This window comes from Jaculus jaculus, chromosome 8 (assembly GCF_020740685.1).
Source record: "Jaculus jaculus isolate mJacJac1 chromosome 8, mJacJac1.mat.Y.cur, whole genome shotgun sequence".
Taxonomy (NCBI): domain Eukaryota; kingdom Metazoa; phylum Chordata; class Mammalia; order Rodentia; family Dipodidae; genus Jaculus; species Jaculus jaculus.
The window spans coordinates 99,770,290-99,789,736 of NC_059109.1; positions in this window are offsets into that span (position 1 = coordinate 99,770,290).

Sequence of the window (19,447 nt, forward strand, 5' to 3'; positions counted from 1 at the left end):
TTTGAGAGAGGTAAAGAGGGAGAAGAGAGAGAGAGAATGGGTGTGCCAGGGCTTCCAGCCACTGCAAACAAACTCCAGATGCATGTGCCACATTGTGCATCTGACCAACATGGGTACTGGGGAATTGAACTGAGGTCCTTTGGCTTTGCAGGCAAGCGCCTTAACTGCTGAGCCACCTCTCCAGCCCCAATAAATATTTTCTTAAAAAGACCTCAGGGGGTGGAGAGGTGGCTCAGCAGTTAAGGCGCTTGCCTGCAAAGCCTAACAACCCAGGTTTGATTCCCCAGTACCCACATAAAGCCAGATACACAAAGTGGCACATGCATCTAAAGTTTGTTTTCACAGCTAGAGGCCCTGGTATGCAGGCCCTCGTATGTCCATTCTCTGTGTCTCTTCTATCTCTTTCTGCTTGCAAATAAATAAAAATCCTTTTTTGTAAAAGGATCTCAGGTGCATAATAGGAAAAAGACAGCAAATCAAGTGAACAGGCACTTCATGCAGAGGTCATCTCAATGGCTCATAGTTTATGAAAAGATGCTCAACACCACTGGTTTCAGGAAAATGCAAATTAAGATGGAAATACACTGAGACCACATACTAGAATGGCTGAAAGTGAGCTTATGAAAACATCAAGGACTGGCAGGGATGTGGAGCAAGCCAAATCATAAACTGCTGTGGGAGTACACATTGACACAAGAATGGTGGCAGATTCTTCTAAAATTAAACATACACTGTGACCAGGCAGTCCCACTCCTGGCTGTATACCTCAGGAGAAATGAGTACTCATATATGCCAAAATGCACGTGTAAAGACATGCCTCGCAGGTAAACTGAGAATAGCTAAAATTAAGAACAAGTCAAGAGGTAGTCCACAGAGGGTAAGTATGGTGTGTTGTACAGCTCAGCAAGTGTAATCAATGAATTGCTCTTACACACAACACGACAGACAGACACAGAACACGGTGTTGAGCAACAGAAATCAGACACGGGGGTGGGTGCAACTCAGGGGCTGAGCACTTATCTAGCATGCCCACAATCCTGGGTTTGATGCCAAGCAAAAAAGAAAAGAAAGAGGGAGGGAGGAAGAGAAGACAGAGGGTTGTAAAGAAGAATGGGGGAGCCGGGCGTGGTGGCGCACGCCTTTAATCCCAGCACTCGGGAGGCAGAGGTAGGAAGATCGCCATGAGTTCAAGGCCACCCTGAGACTACACAGTGAATTCCAGGTCAGCCTGGGATAGAGTGAGACCCTACCTCAAAAAAAGAAAAGAAAAGAAAGAAAGAAGAAGAGGAGGAGGAGGAAGAAGAAGAAGAAGGGGGAGATAAAAAAAAAAGAGAGAGAGTGTTCCTTTATATGAGGTTCAAAACAGGCAAAACTGGGGTTGCGGAGATGGCTCAGTGGGTAAAGGTGTTTGCTTGCAAAGCCTGACAGCCCAGGTTCGGTCCCCAAGTACCTATGTAAAGACAGATATACAAGGTGGCGCATGCATCTGGAGTTTGCAGTGACAAGAGGCCCTGACGTGCCCACTGTCTGTCTGCCTCTTTCTCTCTCTCTCTCTCAAATAAATAAAATATTTCTATTTTCTGTTTGCAAGCTCTGGAGTACATGACATTGACAAAAGCAAGGACCAAAAGACAAAAACACTTTATGTTCCCTCTTACATATGGAAGCTAAAGAATGACCTCCTAAGATTAAATGGGGTAGGGGGAAGGGTGATGGAGAGGGGATGGTGAATGCGTATAGGGATGCCGCTGGGCAGGACAAATGACTTCTCGTGCTCAATAGTGCAGGAGGACAACAATGGTTGACAACATTGACTAAATATTTCAAAATAGCCAGTAGAGAAGATTTTGACTAGTCCCAAGGCAAAGAAATAATAATAAATGTTGCAATTTGATGGTTATGCCAATCTCCACGATCTGGTCATTACTTATTGTCGACATGCACTGAAAAGCCACATTGTACCAAATGCACAATTATTATGAGTCAATAAAAAATTTTAAAGCATGGGCTGGAGGGATGGCTTAGTGGTTAAGCGCTTGCCTGTGAAGCCTAAGGACCCCAGTTCGAGGCTCAGTTCCCCAGATCCCACGTTAGCCAGATGCACAAGGGGGCGCACGCATCTGGAGTTCGTTTGCAGTAGCTGGAAGCCCTGGTGTGCCCATTCTCTCTCTCTCCCTCTATCTGTCTTTCTCTCTGTGTCTGTTGTTCTCAAATAAATAAATAAATAATTTTTTAAAAATCTTTAAAAAATATTTTTAAAGCAGAGACTGGGGAGATGGATCAGTGGTTAAAGGTGCTTGCTTACAAAGCCTGCTGACCCAGGTCTGAGTCCTCAAGATCCATGTAAGGTAAATGCACAAAGTGGCACATGTATTGCATCTGGAGTTCATAAGAGGGCCTGATGTGCCCATTCTCCTTCTCTTCCCTTCCTTTCACTTCTCTTCTCTCTCTCCTTCCAACTAAATAAAAATATTTTTTTAAATTTTTTAAAATGTATTTTTTGGGCTAGAGAGATGGCTTAGCAGTTAAGGCATTTGCCTGCAAAGCCAAAGGACCCAGGTTCTAATCCTCAGGACCCATATAAGCACAAGGTGGCACATGCATCTGGAGTTTGTTTGCAGTAGCTGGATGTCTTATGCCCATTCTCTCTCTCTCTCTCTCACCCTCTCTCTCCCTCATAAATAAAAAACATTTTAATATATTTTATTTTATTTATTTGAGAAAGAGGGAGAGCAAGTGAGCAAGAAAGAGAGAGAATGAGTGCACCAGAGCCTCTATCCACTACAAACGAGCTCCAGATGCATGTGCCACCTTGTGCATCTGGCTTATATGGGTCTTAGGGAATTGAACGTAGGTCCTTTGGCTTTGCAGTCAAGTGCCTTAACCACTAAGCCGTCTCTCCAGCCCCTTACAACATATTTTTTAAAGTTCTGTGTATGGGGCTGGAGAGTTGTCTTAGCAGTTAAGATGTTTGCCTACAAAGCCTTACAACCTGAGTTTAATTCCCCAGTACCCACATAAAGCCAGATGCTCAAAGTGGTACATACATCTGGAGTTCATTTGCAGCTGCTATTGGGCTTGACATGCCCATTCTCTCTGTCTGTCTCTCTTCTCTCTCTACTTGTAAATAGATAAAAACCTTTTTAAAAGTTCTGGATATGTTAGCCAGGCATGGTGGCGCACGCCTTTAATCCCAGCACTTGAGAGTTCAAGGCCACCCTGAGACTACATAGCGAATTCCAGGTTAGCCTGAGCCAGAGTGAGACCCTACCTTGAAAAAAAAAAAAAAAAAGTTCTGGATATGTGTATATGAATGCTCATGTGAGGGAGGTGCACGTGTGCAGGTACACACTGTGCATGTGGAGACTGGAGAACAACCTTAGATGTCATTGCCAGGTACACTGCCCATCTCCTTTGAAACAAGGTCTCTCACTTGCCTAGAGGTTACCATTTGGGCTCCAGGGATCTTCCTGTCTGCCTCCCCAGCATTGAGATTACAGGCAATGTCACCATGCCTTGCATTTACATGGGTCCTAGGGATCCAACTTGGATACTTCTGTTTGCAAGGCAAATGCTTTACTAACCAAGCTATCGCCTCAGCCCCTAAAATGTTTTAAGGAAAAGTAAAGACAAGGGTGGGGGAGGGGGACTCCATTGCTGGTGAAAGAGGGAGAAATAGTGGGTACCTACTGGTCATGAGAAGAGGGGGCTTGCTAGGAAAACGCCTGAGGAAACTTACTGGAATGGAGGAAATGTTCTTTATCCTCATCTAGATGGTGTCATGGCTGTATCAGTAGGTTAAAATTTATTGAGTTACCCACCTAAGATTTGTGCCCTATGCCATATACAAATTCTTGATTTTTAAAGAAGCCAAAACAGGAGCTGAAGAGAGGGCTCAGCAGTTAAGGCACTTGCCTGCAAAGCCTAATAACCTAGGTTCGATTCCCCAGTACTCATGTAAAACCAGATGCACAAAGTTGCGCATGCATCTGGAGTTTGTTTGCAGTGGCTAGAGACCCTGGCACAGCCATTCTTTCTCTCTCTCTCCTTACAAATAAATAAATAGAAATATTTTTAAGTAAAAACAATCAAGTCTTGAGTTTCCATACATAAGTTAAGCATTTCTGAAGACTCCTTCACTTCATGTAGCCTAGTAAACACAAGCATTTAGGAATTCAATATTATTTTATTTTATTTTATTTATTTTTGGTTTTTCAAGGTAGAGTCTTACTCTAACCCAGGCTGACCTGAAATTCACTTTGTAATCTCAGGGTAGCCTTGAACTCACGGCAAACCTCCTACCTCTGCCTCCTGAGTGCTGGGATTAAAGGTGCGCACCACCACGCCTGGCTCAGTGTCATTTTAAACAGTCTCACAGTCATATTCTCAGCTCTTGGCAATAGCTTGGCAGAGGGGCCAGGCCCTGCCCCAAGCACTCATGCTTTTCTCCCTTGAGTTGTCAAAGCTTACAGCACCAGAGGCCACGCAGGTGAGTGCCAGCTGTGCCCAGCACTCTGGGAGGAGGCACTGCCAGATACAAAGGGAGGGAGGGCGCTGTTCATTTGAGAGTAAACACAGGACCCCAGAGACCTATGGAGTCCTGAGCTGGCCCTGGAAATCTTTGCTTTAACTGTTCTACTGAGCTTTGCTACAGATTTATTTTGATTTATTTATTTGAGAGAAAATAAGTATGAGTGAACCAGGGGCTCCTGCCACTGCAAATTAACCCCTAAACGCATGCACCATTTTGTGCATCTGGTTTTATGTGGGTGCTCAGGAATCGAACCTGGGCCATCAGGCTTTGCATGCAAGTGCTGTAACCACTGAGAAATCTCTCCAGCTCTCTTGCCACAGATTTAGATGCATGTTCAAGTGTGCTTGGCTGCATGCACAAGGCGCTGGATTCCATCCCCAGTACTGAAAGAGAAACTGTGAATAAATTCTGTTATAGGTGCTTATTCCTCAGTAAAGTTTGTCTTTTCTTTTTTTTTAAGTTTGTCTTTTCTTTTCTTTTCTTTCTTTCTTCTTCTTTTTTTTTTTTTTTTTTTTTTTTTTTTTTGAGGTAGGGTCTCACTCTAGCCTAGGCTGACATGGAATTCATTATGTAGTATCAGGCTGGCCTCAAACTCACAGCAATCCTCCTACTTCTGCCTCCCAAGTGATAGGATTAAGGGTGTGCACCACCACACCCAGCAATTTGTCTTATTTTTATTATTACTTTCGATGTTGGGGATAGGACCTTGTACATACTAACCACATGCGTTTCTACTGCAATATCCCACTAACTTCCAAGCTGATGTTTAAAATAGCACAAATTAAAAAAAAAAAAAACTAGCAAAACCCTATTGCTGAAGCACCATACACTTTGGCTACAGGACACAGTAATACAGGATAACATGAAACCAAACTGGAACTGAGCTGGAAACCTCCTCCCTGCTGACATTCATAATGCTGGAAGTGTTATCAACAGTCCCACCTGACGTGGACCCTGCATGCTACCATACCAACCTTGTAGGCAAGATGTGCCCACCGGTGCAATAGGTGACATGAATGTTCCAGGATGTGGTGGTTGGATTCAGGCATGCCCCATAAACTTATGTGTTCTCAATGCTTAATCCCAGGCTGATGGCAATTTGGGAATTGGAACCTTGTTGGAGGTGTGTTGTTGGGGGCGGGCTTATGGATAGTATAGCCAACTTCCCCTTGCCGGTGTTTGGCACACTCTCCTGCTGCTATTGTCCACCTGATGTTGTCTAGGAGGTGATGTTCACTCTCTGCTTATGCCATGTTTTCTGCTGCCATCATGGAGCTCCCCCCTGAGTCTATAAGCCAAAATAAACTCTTTCCTCCCATCAGCTGGCTTTTGGCTGGTGTTTGTCCCAGCATCACAGGGGTAATCAACTGCCTTCTGATTAGATCTCTGAGGTCCATCCAAGGAATACATGCCTGGTACTATAAACCTATAGTCAAAAGCCTATGGCTGGGGAGGTCACAGACCCTATGGGAAAATCTATTACTAATGTTTTCCTAAATAAACCTATTGTCAAACTGCCTTCTAAATACTTATGTTTATTCCCATAGACTAGTCCAGCTGTCGGCCTTGCTCAGAGAAGCTTCTTTTGATGGTGGATGACAGTCAGAATAGAGACTCATAACTGGTCAAGATGCTCAGAATAAGTGGCTGTTGAGTGCTCAGCCCTACACAGCACATCAATATCACCTGTTCTGTGGCAGTTTGAATGTAGGCGGTCCCTCATAGTCTCATGTGTTTGTGATTAAGCCTCATACTTGACCCTTGCTACAGGAGATGTGTCACTGGGACTTTATGGTCCAATCCCCTTCAGGAGGCATTAATTCCCAAATATCCATCAACTGGGGAGCTAGCATTCAGAACACCTAAGTTTATGGGGACACCTGAATCAAACCACCACACCATCTCATAAAGCAAATACATTCAGTCAAACCTCAAAAGTCTCTGTATTCAGTTGGCCATGGTGGTGCATGCTTTTAATCCCAGAACTTGGGAGGCAGAGGTAGGAGGATCACGAGTTCGAGGCCATCCTGGGACTAGATAGTGAATTCCAGGTCAGCCTGAGCTATAGTAACATGCTGCCTCAAACAATCAAAAAAAAACAGTCTCTGTAGTCAGGCTAGAGAGATGGCTTAGCAATTAAGGCACTTGGCTGCAAAACCAAAGGACCCCGGTTCAATTTCCCAGTACCCACATGAAGCCAGATAGACAAGATGGCGCATACATCTGGGGTTCGTGTGCAGTGGCATGCCCATTATCTACCTATCTATCTCTCAGAAATAAATATTTTATTTATTTATTTATTTGACAGAGAAAGAGGGACAGAAAGTGAGAGAATGGGCACGCCAGGGCCACCAGCCACTACAAACAAACTCCAGACGCATGCGCCTCCTTGTGCATCTGGCTAAAGTGGGTCCTGGGGAATCGAACCTGGGTCCCTTGGCCTTGCAGGCAAATGCCTTAACTGCTAAGCTATCCTTCCAGCCCATAAGTAAATAAGTAAATATTTTTAAAGTCTCTGTATTCCTTAAAACTCAAACACTGTTCAAAACATCTAAGTTTAATGTCTTTTCTGAGACTCAAAGCCAAATTCTTAACTGAAAGCCCCTGTAAAAACAGTGAAAAAGTTGTATTTTGGCAATATATAATGGCACAGAGTAAACTTTCCCATTCCAAAAGGGAAATTGGGGGCATAACATAGAAATTATAAACCAAATCAAGACCAAACATCCAGCAAAGCAAAAATCAAACCCTATGGCTTCATGCCTGGAATCCAGGCTTTATGGTGGCATCATCTGAGCTTCAGTGAGCCCTGCCATTATACCCTGCCATCTGTAGCAAAATGGGCTGGCTCTCTCTGGTTGGCCCCAGTCCATGCCTGCATCTTTCCTTTAGCAGATGTCCCACATTCCTGGCATCTCCGTTATCTAGCCCACTTCCCCCATGAAACTTCATGAGCACAGTCTTTATTGTCCATACCTGTACTGAAATTCTGGTCTTCCAAATTCCCACCAGAATAGCCCCCTAGGTTCAGGCTTCTCTATTCTGCAGCTCCACATGAAACAGAACTTTGCTCCTGAAAACCATTTCTGAAGACCCAAGGACCACAAGGTCAGCTTTATCATAGCTTTGCCTCCACTAGGGGTACCAGTTTTCTGTATTAGTTACTATTCTCTGGGGTGTGACAAATACCTGAGAAAGACATCTTAAAGGAGAGGTTAGTTTGACTCACATTTTAGAGGGAAAGGCATGATGGATGAAGTGGCCCAATCACAGGCACACAGGAGGAATTTGTGGCACAGCTTGTTCACTTCACTGTGATCCGGGAGCAGGGAGCTTGAGATGGATGCAGGCTGCTCGATCTACTCAAAGACCTGCCCTGTATTATATTTTAGAGGTCATTCATGGCTCTGTAGGAGACTTTAGACCTGTGAGGAGTTCTATGACTGTCAACATTGTCATCTGCTAGGATAAGTCAAGGCTGTGCTGACCAAGTGGCTCTCCCTCTTTTGGGAAGCCTGGAGGACTGATTTTCCTCCAATGTGACTCTCCTGTTACAGATACATTGATCTGGAGTCCATCTCTGGGTATCCCTGTCCTCTCTGATCAAGAAGACAGGCAACTTACCAGAGGCTAGAAGTTAGCAAGTGCCCCATCATCTCCTGTGGCTTTCTGACCTGGGAGCAGGAACCAAAATATTGGTTATCCTTCCAACTCCAATGTTTCTGACTGACCTTGGCTTCAACATATGGTTATTAATTACTCAGAGAAACTGTACATATCTGATTAGCAAAACAGATTTAGTTAAAAAGGTACAGAACGTATCTCATTGGCAAAGCAGATCTGGTCAGAGAATAACATAATAGGATAAAATCTTTCTGATTAGCATTTAAGTTTAATTGCCAGGTGACAGTGTAATCTATATCTGGAAGATAGAAAACACACACATTTTATCTTTTAAGTATCTTTCAGTTATAAGTATAGGTAGTATAGTTAACAGCACTGGAAACAATATTTTATCCACAACTTTAAGTCAATTGATTTGACCTAGAAACTGTATGTCAGGAAAAGACAAGACAGCATAACAACTTGGCATCTGTGTTTGACAACAACTTTGGCTAGTCTGTATACCTATGTAGTACCAATTACTCCACAAACTGGAAGCAGAAGAGCAGCATTTAAAATCATTTTTCTAGGGCTGGAGAAATGGTTTAGCAGTTAAGCGCTTGCCTGTGGAGCCTAAGGACCCCGGTTCATGGCTCAATTCCCCAGGACCCACGTTAGCCAGATGCATAAGGAGGCGCATGCGTCTGGAGTTCATTTGCAATGGCTGGAGGCCCTGGCGTGCCCATTCTCTCTCTCTATATATCTGCCTCTTTCTCTCTCTGTCTCTCTCAAATAAAATAAATAAAAAGTTAACAAAAAAATTTTTTAAATAAAATAAAATCATTTTTCTAGAGCACAGACCACATCTTAAGTATCATTATATCTATAAGCAATGAATTTAAGATACAAAAAATGAGACAATTACTTAAGTAAAACCTTGACTGAGACTGATTATACACAGCTTAATAAAAAAGCCAAACCTGGTCATTGTTGAGCTAAATTTGTCTGATTTTAATAGACATTATAATAGACATAAAGTGACATCTTTATCAAGCACCTTTAATCATTGAACCATTTTTAAGTTTTTTTGGTTTTTTTGGTTTTTTGTTTTTTTTTTTTGGTTTTTCGAGGTAGGGTCTCACTCTGGTCCAGGCTGACCTGGAATTAACTATCTAGTCTCAGGGTGGTCTTGAACTCACAGTGATCCTCCTACCTCTGCCTCCCAAGTGCTGGTATTAAAGGCATGTACCACCATGCCCAAACCTTTTTAAGTTTATTATAACCCAATATTTATGTCTGCTAGAATATATGAAGCCTAAACATCTATTAACATTGCATATTACAGGCTTTCCTAGGACAGGTAGAGTTTCCTCAGTTTCCCTAAGAACAAAGTAACAGTGACTAAATCACCTCTTATAAGACTTAGACAATAATCTCCGTGATAATCACCCAGTAAAACAGCATGAACAAGACAGAAACTATCTTAAGTGTTGGTTTTTTTAAGATATAATAACCTTATTAAATATTAAAAGGTTGACAAATAAAGGAACATAGTAAACTTAGTTGAGAACTTTAAAGCCAGTCTTTTATAACCTTATAACTGTTATTATGACCAGCACTCAGGAGGATTGGATTACTATGAGTTCAAGGCCAGCCTGAGATTGCATAGTGGATTCCAGGTCAGCTTGGGCTACTGTGAGACCCTACCTTAAAAAAAAAAAAAAGGGCCAGGTGTGGTGATACATGCCTTTAATCCCAACACTCAGGAGACAGAAGTAGGAGGATTACTGTGAGTTTGAGGCCACCCTGAGAGTACACAGTGAATTCCAGGTCAGCGTGAGCTGCAGTGATATACTCTACATAGAAAAAGGAAAAAAAAGCACTGTGTCTGGAGGGCCTGGGGAAATAGCTCGGTGTTTAAAAAGCACTTGCTGTGCAAGAATGAGGGTCTGAGGGCAGGAGAGATGGCTAAGCAGTTAAAAGTGCTTGCTTGCAAAGCCTAGTGGCCTAGATTTGATTCCCCAGTACTTATATAAAGCCTAATACACAAAGTGGCATAAGCATCTGGAGTTTGCAGTGGCAAGGGGCCCCAGTACACCCAGTACCCGTATAAAGCCGTATGCACAAAGTGGTGCATGCAACTGGAGTTTGTTTGCAATGGCAAGAGGCCCTGGCATGTTTTGCTCTCTTGCTCGCTCTCTCTCCCTCTCTTTCTTTCCCCCTCTCTTTCTCTTTACTTGCAAATAATAAATAAAAATATTTAGGGTCGGAGAGATGGCTTAGCAGTTAAGGCACTTACTTGCAAAGCCAAAGGACCTAGATTTGACTCCCCAGTACATATATAAAGCCAAATACACAAGTTGAAACGTGTCTGGAGTTCATTTTCAGTGACTGGAAACTTTGGCATGCCCATTCTCTCTCTACTTGTCCCCCCCCTAATAAATAAATAAATAAATAATTTTTTTTTGGTTTTTCAAGGTAGGGTCTCACTTTAGCTCAGGTTGACTTGGAATTCTCTATGTAGTCTCAGGGTGGCCTCAAACTCACAGTGATCCTCCTACCTCTACCTCCCAAGTGCTGAGATTAAAGGCATGTACCACCACGCCCAGCTAATAAATTAATTTTTAAAATATTTAAAAACAAAATTAACCAGGAGTAGTGGCACACACCTTTAATCCCAGCACTGAGGAGGCAAAGTTAAGAGAATCAATGTGAGTTCAAGACCAGCCTGGGACTACAGAGTCAGTTCCAAGTCAGCCTGGGCTAGAGTGAGACCCTACTTGGAAAAAAAGGAAGGAAGGAAGTTAGTTAGTTCCAAGCTGGAGGTACACAGTTGGACATCATTAGAAAAAAATCAATCTTTACTTAAATCCATAGGGGTTAGTGAGATTGCCTTAAGAGGATTTAAAGAAGGAAGATTCAGAGTTGATGATAATTGGAAATTTAGAGGTTGAATGAGAGAAATTCAAGAGGATTAGTGAGATAGAAGAAAAACAAGGAACAGCAGCTCATGCCTATAATCCTAGTCATCAGGAGACTGAGGCAGGAGGATTATTGTTAGCTTGAGACCAACCTGGGCTACCTGGTGATTACTAGGCCATCCTGAGCTACAGATGAGAACCTGTCTCAAAATCAAACATGGGGCTGCAGAGATGGCTTAGCAGTTGAAGGTGCCTGCCTTTAAAGCCTGCCAGCTCAGGTTTAAGTCCCCAGTCGTTCATACATGGTTCTCTGACTCCCAATGTAGCTATGACAATGGGAAGCAGAGCCAAGAGAATTCAAAGCTCATGGGCTAGCTGGTCTGACACTCATTTGCAGTCTGGTAGTTTCTTTGCACTAAGAGATCCTATCTCAAAGAAGGTGGAACTCAAAAGCAAATAGAAAAGCTATCTTGCAGACTAAAAAATAAAAAACTTTGTGTCAAGAACAGAGTCCACTGCCATTGGACTTTGCAATCTGAATCCGAATCTTGATGAGCAGTTTGGGGGCAGTGATGCCAGCAGGCAATAATTGGATTATTTATCATTATTTATTTAACAAACACTTAGGAACTGTTTTAGTTAAATAGCATACACTCCCTGTTTGGACCCAAAAGGCTGAAGACACAAAGATGAATCATTGTCCTAAACCTATAGTCCTTAGATTCCAGAAATCGGTGGGGCTCCTCAAAGGACAAATCACCCCTCAAAGTGAGGTCAATTATCTGTTATGGTGATGCTATGACCAGGAGCAAGATGAATCACCTTGAAGAACCAGGCTGGTCCCTCTCTTTGATAATAGTAATAACAACTTATAGAACCACAGGGCTAGCCAGGCGTGGTAGCGCACAACTTTAATCCCAGCACTCAGGAAGCAGAGGTAGGAGGATCACCATGAGTTTGAAGCCACCCTGAGACTAAAATAGTGAATTCCAGGTCAGAGTGAAACCTAAAAAAAAAAAAAAAAAAAAAACCAAAAGCAAGGCTGGAGATACTGCTTAGTGGTTAAGGTGTCAAGGTGCTTGCCCAAAAACCCAGGTTTGATTCCCCAGTCCCCATGCAAAGCCAGATGCAAAAGGTAGCACACACATCTGGAATTTGTTTGCAACGGCTAGAGGCCCTGGTGTGCCCATTCTCTCTCTCAAATAAAAATAAAATAAAATTTTTATAAAACCCACTGAATAGACCAAAGCGGAGACAATAATAGCCAGGAGCACACCTTAACAAATACTACGTAATAAACCAGGAATGGTGGTGCGTACCTCTAGTCCCAGCACTCGGGAGGCAGTGGTAGAAAGAGGGCTGTGAGTTTGAGGCCAGACTGAGACTAGAGTGAATTATAGGTCAGCCTGGACTAGAGACCCTACCTAAAAAAAAAAAAAAAAAAAAAAAGAAAAAAAGCCAGCCCTGGGGAGGCAGAAGTAGAAGGATTGCCATGAGTGCCAGGTCAGCCTGGGCTAGAGCGAGAACTACCACGAAGTACAAAACATAAAAAAGAACGAAAGAAAGAAAAGATACTACTTCATTTATTTAATTATGCATACCTCTTGCTTTAGCCCCGATTTTCCCTCTGCTTCAGCCTAAAGCTCATTCCAGTACCCCAAAGACAAAAGGGGGTTGCTGGGGTCATTTTTGGTTCCTCTGCCCAACTTCATGATTAAATCTCCTATCGGTTTTTCATGATCGCTGATCGCAACTGGTCTTGTTAATTGGCATACTGGGACGGGTGCCTGAGCCTCGCCTGTGGGGTCTGCCAGAGCTGGTGCTTCCACAGTTACAGATGGCCAGGGGGTGCAGGAGTGAACGCACTGCGCGCCAATGACTTTCTGGAAGTTTTTCTAGGAACAATAGGAGCTAAGTAGGGCTTTGGCTATTAGTAGATATGGTCAAGGGAAGTTTTTGTTTGTTTTTGGTTTTTGTAATCTCAGCTCACTTTTTGTTTGGAAATCTTCCAAACCTGCAGAACAATTGAAACAGTATCATACACCTCTCTTTGTCCACCACTGTCTTTTGTTAACACTGTCACGGTGATTTCCCACGCACCTCACATGTCTTCATTTGGAGGTGAATCATTGGACACAGAGCTGCAGTTCCCCCTAAGAAGCACGCTTTTTCTAAGACCAGGCCATAACCCCACTGGGGTTGCCATGTCCTACCCAAAGAAACTGCATGTGCCCCAAATTAGCTAAAAAGACCATAGCTGCATTCCCTCAACTGTCTAAAACATCTGTGGGGACATTCTTTTTTCTTCCTTTATTTTTTTGTGTGTGCGCATGTGTATGTGCCCCTGTGTGGGGTGTAAGGACAACCTCAGGGTTTTTTGTTCTCTCCTTTCATCTATTTCAGACAGGCTCTCCCTTTTTTTGTTTGTTTGTTTTGTTGTTGTTGTTTTTGTTTTTTCCTGCTACTATACACAAGTCTAGCTGACCAAGATGCTTTCAGATTCTTTTCTTTTCTTCCAGATTATCTTACCTCTGTCACCCACTGCCATAGGCCCATGGGGATCACAAACACATGCACACTTTGTCTCTGGCATTAAATGGGTGCTAGGTAATCAAACTGGAGCAAGCAGGCTTGTAAACATGCACCTTTAACCACTGAGCCATCTCCCTAGCCCCGACATTTTTCTTTGTTTTTTTTCTGGCCCAGGATCTGATCAAGATCCATGCATTCCATTTATTTGATCATCACACTTCTGTAGTCGCTTTTAATCAAAAATGGTCCCCAGCCAGGCGTAGTGGCGCACGCCTTTAATCCCAGTACTCAGGAGGCAAAGGTAGGAGGATCGCTGTGAGTTCAAGGCCACCCTGAGACTCCATAGTGAATTCCAGGTCAGCCTGGGCCAAAGTGAGACCCTACCTCATAAAAACAAAAAAAATTGGTGGGGAGAGGGTATTACCATGGGATATTTTTTTATAATCATGGAAAATGTTAATAAAAATTATGAAAAGAAAATAAAAATAAAAATAAAGATCAAGGCTCCATAGGGCTAAAAAACTAAAATTAAAAGATAAATAAGCCAACAATTTAGATCTGACTCAGATTAAGTGTTTGTGAATGGGCCAGAACATTTAAAACTTTCCAAATTTTTACATAATGACTTATGAATTTATCCTGCCCTTGTCTTGAATAAACTAATTTGGAAATAAATTATCTGCCCTGAGATAATTAAGGGCTTACTATAGCAAAAAAAAAAAAAAAAAAAAGGCTCCCTATGGGGTGTGCATGTGTGTTTCATGCCACTGACTTGCTTAGCTCTGGGCTTCTTGTCACATAGTATGTCCCACATTCTGAATTTGTCCGATTATTTCCTCATTACTTGATTCAGGTTAAACATTTTTACCACAAATGTCACATTTATGACATGGAGACAAATCGGCCTGTTCAGATGCAGCTGAAATGTCTGTCCACTGGGGTTTGATGATGGGAAAGAACATTTGGAAAGTGAGGTAAGGCACCAGGGCTTATATGGACAAGAGGAGTGGGTTGGGTCACAGGCCACAGAAATCACCCTGCCTGGGAGCAGACACATCTCCCTGGAGGACCCAGACTGGGAAGTGAAAGGGCAGATGGCGTTAGCAGACGTAGTGTGAAACAGGGAGGGTGGTGTTGGGACCAAATGGCTCTGCTCTCTGAGAGAGGTCAGGCAAAGGCACCGGGCAGTGGGAGTGGAAGGAGGAGGCACTGGAAGAAGGCATGGTAGGGCAAGGTCGCTGGTAAGAGTGGCAAAGTAGGTTTCCAAGAGAAATTGGAAGCTGGGCAGCAGTGTTGGTGGGAGCCATGGATCCACTGTGGTGGCTCCTGAAAAATTAAAATAGAATCACCATGTGAGCTAGTAATTCCAACTGGGGGTATATGCTCTGAAATTAAGGTTGCGAAGAGATACTTGGACATCTATGGTCATTGCAGCACCATTTGCAATAGCTGGGAAGTGTTAGATGTCCATTGGCTGGTGATGAATAAACAAAATGAGATACTGTATGCTTCCTTGAAGGGGTTCATTTAAGTACCACATGAAGCTTATGTAGACATTACACTGCTTTCCATGCCACTGAATGAATCCTCTGGTTCTGCCTCTTTTCCAACACTCTCAGCAACATAGAAGTAATAGCCCACACTACTAATGCAGTCATTCTCTTTCTGATTAGCACAGAATTTTTTGTCTTACTTTTTAATACTTTATTTTTTTTGAGAGAGAGAAAGAGGGAAAATGATGCACCAGAGCCTCCTGCCACTGCAACTGAACTCCAGATGAATATACCACTTTGTGCATCTGGCTTTACATGGATACTAGGGAAACACACTTGGGCCATCCTACCTTGCAAGCAAGCACCTGCACCCACTGAGCCCTCTCCTCGCGTCTGTCTTACTCTTTTAGTAAAGTCTTTTTTAAAACTTAATAGCTTTTTTAAAAAATTATTGCATATTCATTGCATATGGTACTGGGTTACATTGTAATATCTTTATTCAAGTATAGAATGTACTTTGAGTCTGTCCCCAGGTTTTGTTATGTTGGTATGAGTGTAAGAAAGAAACAAAGGGGCCGGGCGTGGTGGCGCACGCCTTTAATCCCAGCACTCGGGAGGCAGAGGTAAGAGGATTGCCATGAGTTCGAGGCCACCCTGAGACACCATAGTGAATTCTAGGTCAGCCTGGGCTAGAGTGAGACCCTACCTAGCAAAAAAACAAAAAAAAAAAAGAAAAAGAAAGAAAGAAACAAAGGGGTTACGAGCCTCACTAAGGTTTAGCTGAGTTTCAAGTTCCCAGGCTTCTCCAGCAGCCACTTTTTTCTGGCCACATGACACCTAAGAAGTATTTAGTTTTGTTGTTGTTGTTGTTTATATTTTATTTATTTATTTGACAGACAGAGAGAGAGAAAGAGGGATGGGGGGAGAATGGTATGCCAGGGCTTCTAGCCACTGCAAAAAAGCTCTAGATGCACAAGCCCCCTTGTGCATCTGGCTTACACAGGTCCTGGAGAGTCAAACCAGGATCCTTTGGCTTTGCAGGCAAATGCCTTAACTGCTAATCCATCTCTCCAGCCCCTAAGACATATTTAAACAAAAACCCAACTACTTGACATGGTAGTTTTAACCAGATGGCACACAGCAGTCTGTAGTTGAGCCTGAGAGAATATTTCAAGGTCCTAAGGGGGATTTGTTTCAGAATTCCCCCAAATATGATGCTCCTCAGGTACTCAAGTCCCTCATATATAATAGCATAGAATATCTTACACCCACCCGTCCACACACTTTCTTTTTTCAATATTTTATTTATTATTTATTTATTTATTTACTTATTTATTTGAGACACAGAGAGAGTCAGAATGAGCACACCAGGGCCTCTTGCAACTGCGAATGAACTCCAGATGCATGCACCACGTTGGTTTTACATGGGTTTTACATGGGTACTGGGGAATCAAACCCAGGCCAGCAGACTTTATAAGCAAGGGCCTTTAACCATTGAGCCATCTCCTCAACCCCTCTATGTACTTTCAACCATTTCTAGATGACTTAGAATAACCTAAGGCCATGGAAATGCCATGCAAATAGTTGCAGTCCTGTGTGGCCTAGAGAATGACAAGGAATAAGGTATGTACCCGTTCAGTGCAGATGTGCCCAGCATAGCCCTAAGTACACAGCACAGGATTCACAGTCAATTAAGCCTTTGGATAGAGAACCCACAGACATGGAAGGACAACTGTACACACACTGGACTAGTGTTAGCCTGTAAATGGAGTAAGACATATGCCATATACCATGAATGAACTCTGAGGACATTAGGCTAAGTTACAAAAGCTAGGTTACAAAAAGACAAAGCTAGAGAGATTGCTCAGTGGCTAAGCTTGTTAGCAAAGCCTGATAGCCTGGGTTTGATTCCCCAGTACCCATGTAAAGCCATATGCACAAAGTGGCACATGTTTCTGAAATTCGTTTGCAGTGTCAGGAGGCCCTGGCACACCCATATATTCTCTCTCTCTCTTTCTCTGTTGGCTTCTTTCTCTTTGCTTATCTCAAATAAATAAAAATATTTTTTAAAAAGAAAAGTGCTGTATGATTCCACTTATAGGATAGAGTCATCACATTCTCAGAGACAAGAAGTAGAACGGTAGTTACTGAGGGGAGGAGGGGCCTGGGGAATTGTTGTTTAACAGGAATAGAGTCTAAGAAGAAAAGTTCTGGAGATGGATTGCACAACAAAGTGAATGTGGGTTTTGCCACAACAAATAAGCACACACACAAGCATACATCCATACACATACATGCATGTGTACATACATACATACATAGATGGAGGAAAGCTGGGCAGGACATGCTTAGTGTCTATTTCTTTTTTTCTTTTTTTTTTTTTTTTTTTTTTAGCTTTTCAAGGTAGGGTCTCACTCTAGCCCAGGTTGACCTGGAATTCACTATGTATTCTGAGGGTGGCCTTGAACTTGTGGTGATCCTCCTACCTCTGCCTCCTCAGTGCTGGGATTAAAAGCATGCGCCACCACCCCCGGCTTATACTTAGCGTCTAGTTAGAGCTTGAAATGATTCATTTATAGAGCAATCAATTAGCTCAGTGGCAAAATGTTGTCCAGCAACATTCTACTGCTCAAGTCCTTATGTAGATAAGGCCAATTCTTTTTTTTTTTTCAACTTTAAATTTTTATTTATTTATTTAAGAGCGACTGAGAGAGAAAGAGGCAGAGAGAGACAGAATGGGCATGCCAGGCCTCCAGCCACTGCAAACGAACTCCAGACACGTGTACCCCCTTGTGCATCTGGGTGAGCCCTGGGGAGTCGAGCCTCAAACCCGGGTCCTTAGGCTTCACAGGCAAGTGTTTAACTGCTAAGCCATATCTCCAGCCCTCATCCAACTTTAAAAGTCCCCATAGTTTTTATCAATTTCAATGCTGTTCATATATCCCCATAGTCCAAGGTCTTCTGAGCCATAATACCAAAAATTAACCTCAAAAAAACCATAATTGCACAGAATAAACATTCACACTACAAAAGATGGCATTGGGCGTAGCAAAGAAACATTCAACCAATCCAAGATTTAAACAGGGCAAACATCAAACTGGGTAACTCCAAGTCCAATAATTCTAACCAGCAACAAGTGTCTGGAGTTCCAATTCTGCCCTCCAGCTAGGCTACTCACAGTCCTGGAAAAACTTCATCTGGGCAGGTAGCTCTCCTTGGCATCCATCTCATGGTCCTGGCATCTCCACTGGGTCTCCACTGCAACCCACGGTTCATCCTTATGGCACCATAGGGTCTCCATGCAGGCATCCAGCAAACCTGCTTCACACTGCCCGTGGACATTTCCAAAACACAAGACCATGTTGCAAACTCAATGACCCTCCCTTTCGTACATTTCTTATACTCCATAATACCAGGTAGGGTGCCAATTTGTTAATCTAGGGGGGGATAAAGCAGACAGAATAGTCCATCAAGCTGTCCTTGCAGCATTGCAAGGCATCTCTTAGGCCAAGGTTTCAAATCCTTCCACATTCCTCTTGAAAATCAGCTCCAAAAGGCCAAAGCCACACAGTCAGGTGTCTAGCAGCAATCCCACTTCTTGGTAACCACTTTACTATTGCAGTCTGGTTTGCATTGCTAGTAGAAATCACCTGACCACCGGCAGCTGAGCATGGTGGCACATATCTGTAATCCCAGCTCTGGGGTGGTGGAAGCCGGTAGATCAGACATTGATGGTATTCTCAGCTCCATAGCAAGTTCAAGGCCAGCCTAGGCTACATTAGATTCTGCAGCATTTCAGCAGTGGCTCCAGGAACCATGTGTACTTTATATATTTTTCATGCTTTTAAAAGTAATACCAGACCGGGCTTGGTGGCACACGCCTTTAATCCGAGCACTTGGGAGGCAGACGTAGGAGGATCATTGTGAGTTTGAAGCCACCCTGAGACACTGTGGAAGGTGTCTGTTGTGGGGTCCAGTGTCGCACAAGTAAGACCATTGACTCACGGAATGTGAGCCAAGTTTTACTGGGTAGAAAGAAAGAAAAAGAGGAAAGCTGGCACACTAGGTCTTTATCCCAGAGTTTGGGATCTCAAGATGCAGCCTCAATAAGGCCAATTCTTAAGTTTTTCAGGACTGGTTTCACATAGGAGAGCAGCCAGGAAGCTTATGTAAGGAAGTATGTAGACTCTATTAGCATTTGCAAATATTTTCTCTTCCTACTCACCACATCCTCCCAACGCCAGCCCTGAGGATAGAAGAGTTCCCTGCCTCCACATGTGAGTTGCTTGGGCCAATGGACATGTAGAAGTGTCAGGCTAATTCTAAGATCAGTCTTTGGGCTTGGCATGCTGTCACTCCCTCTC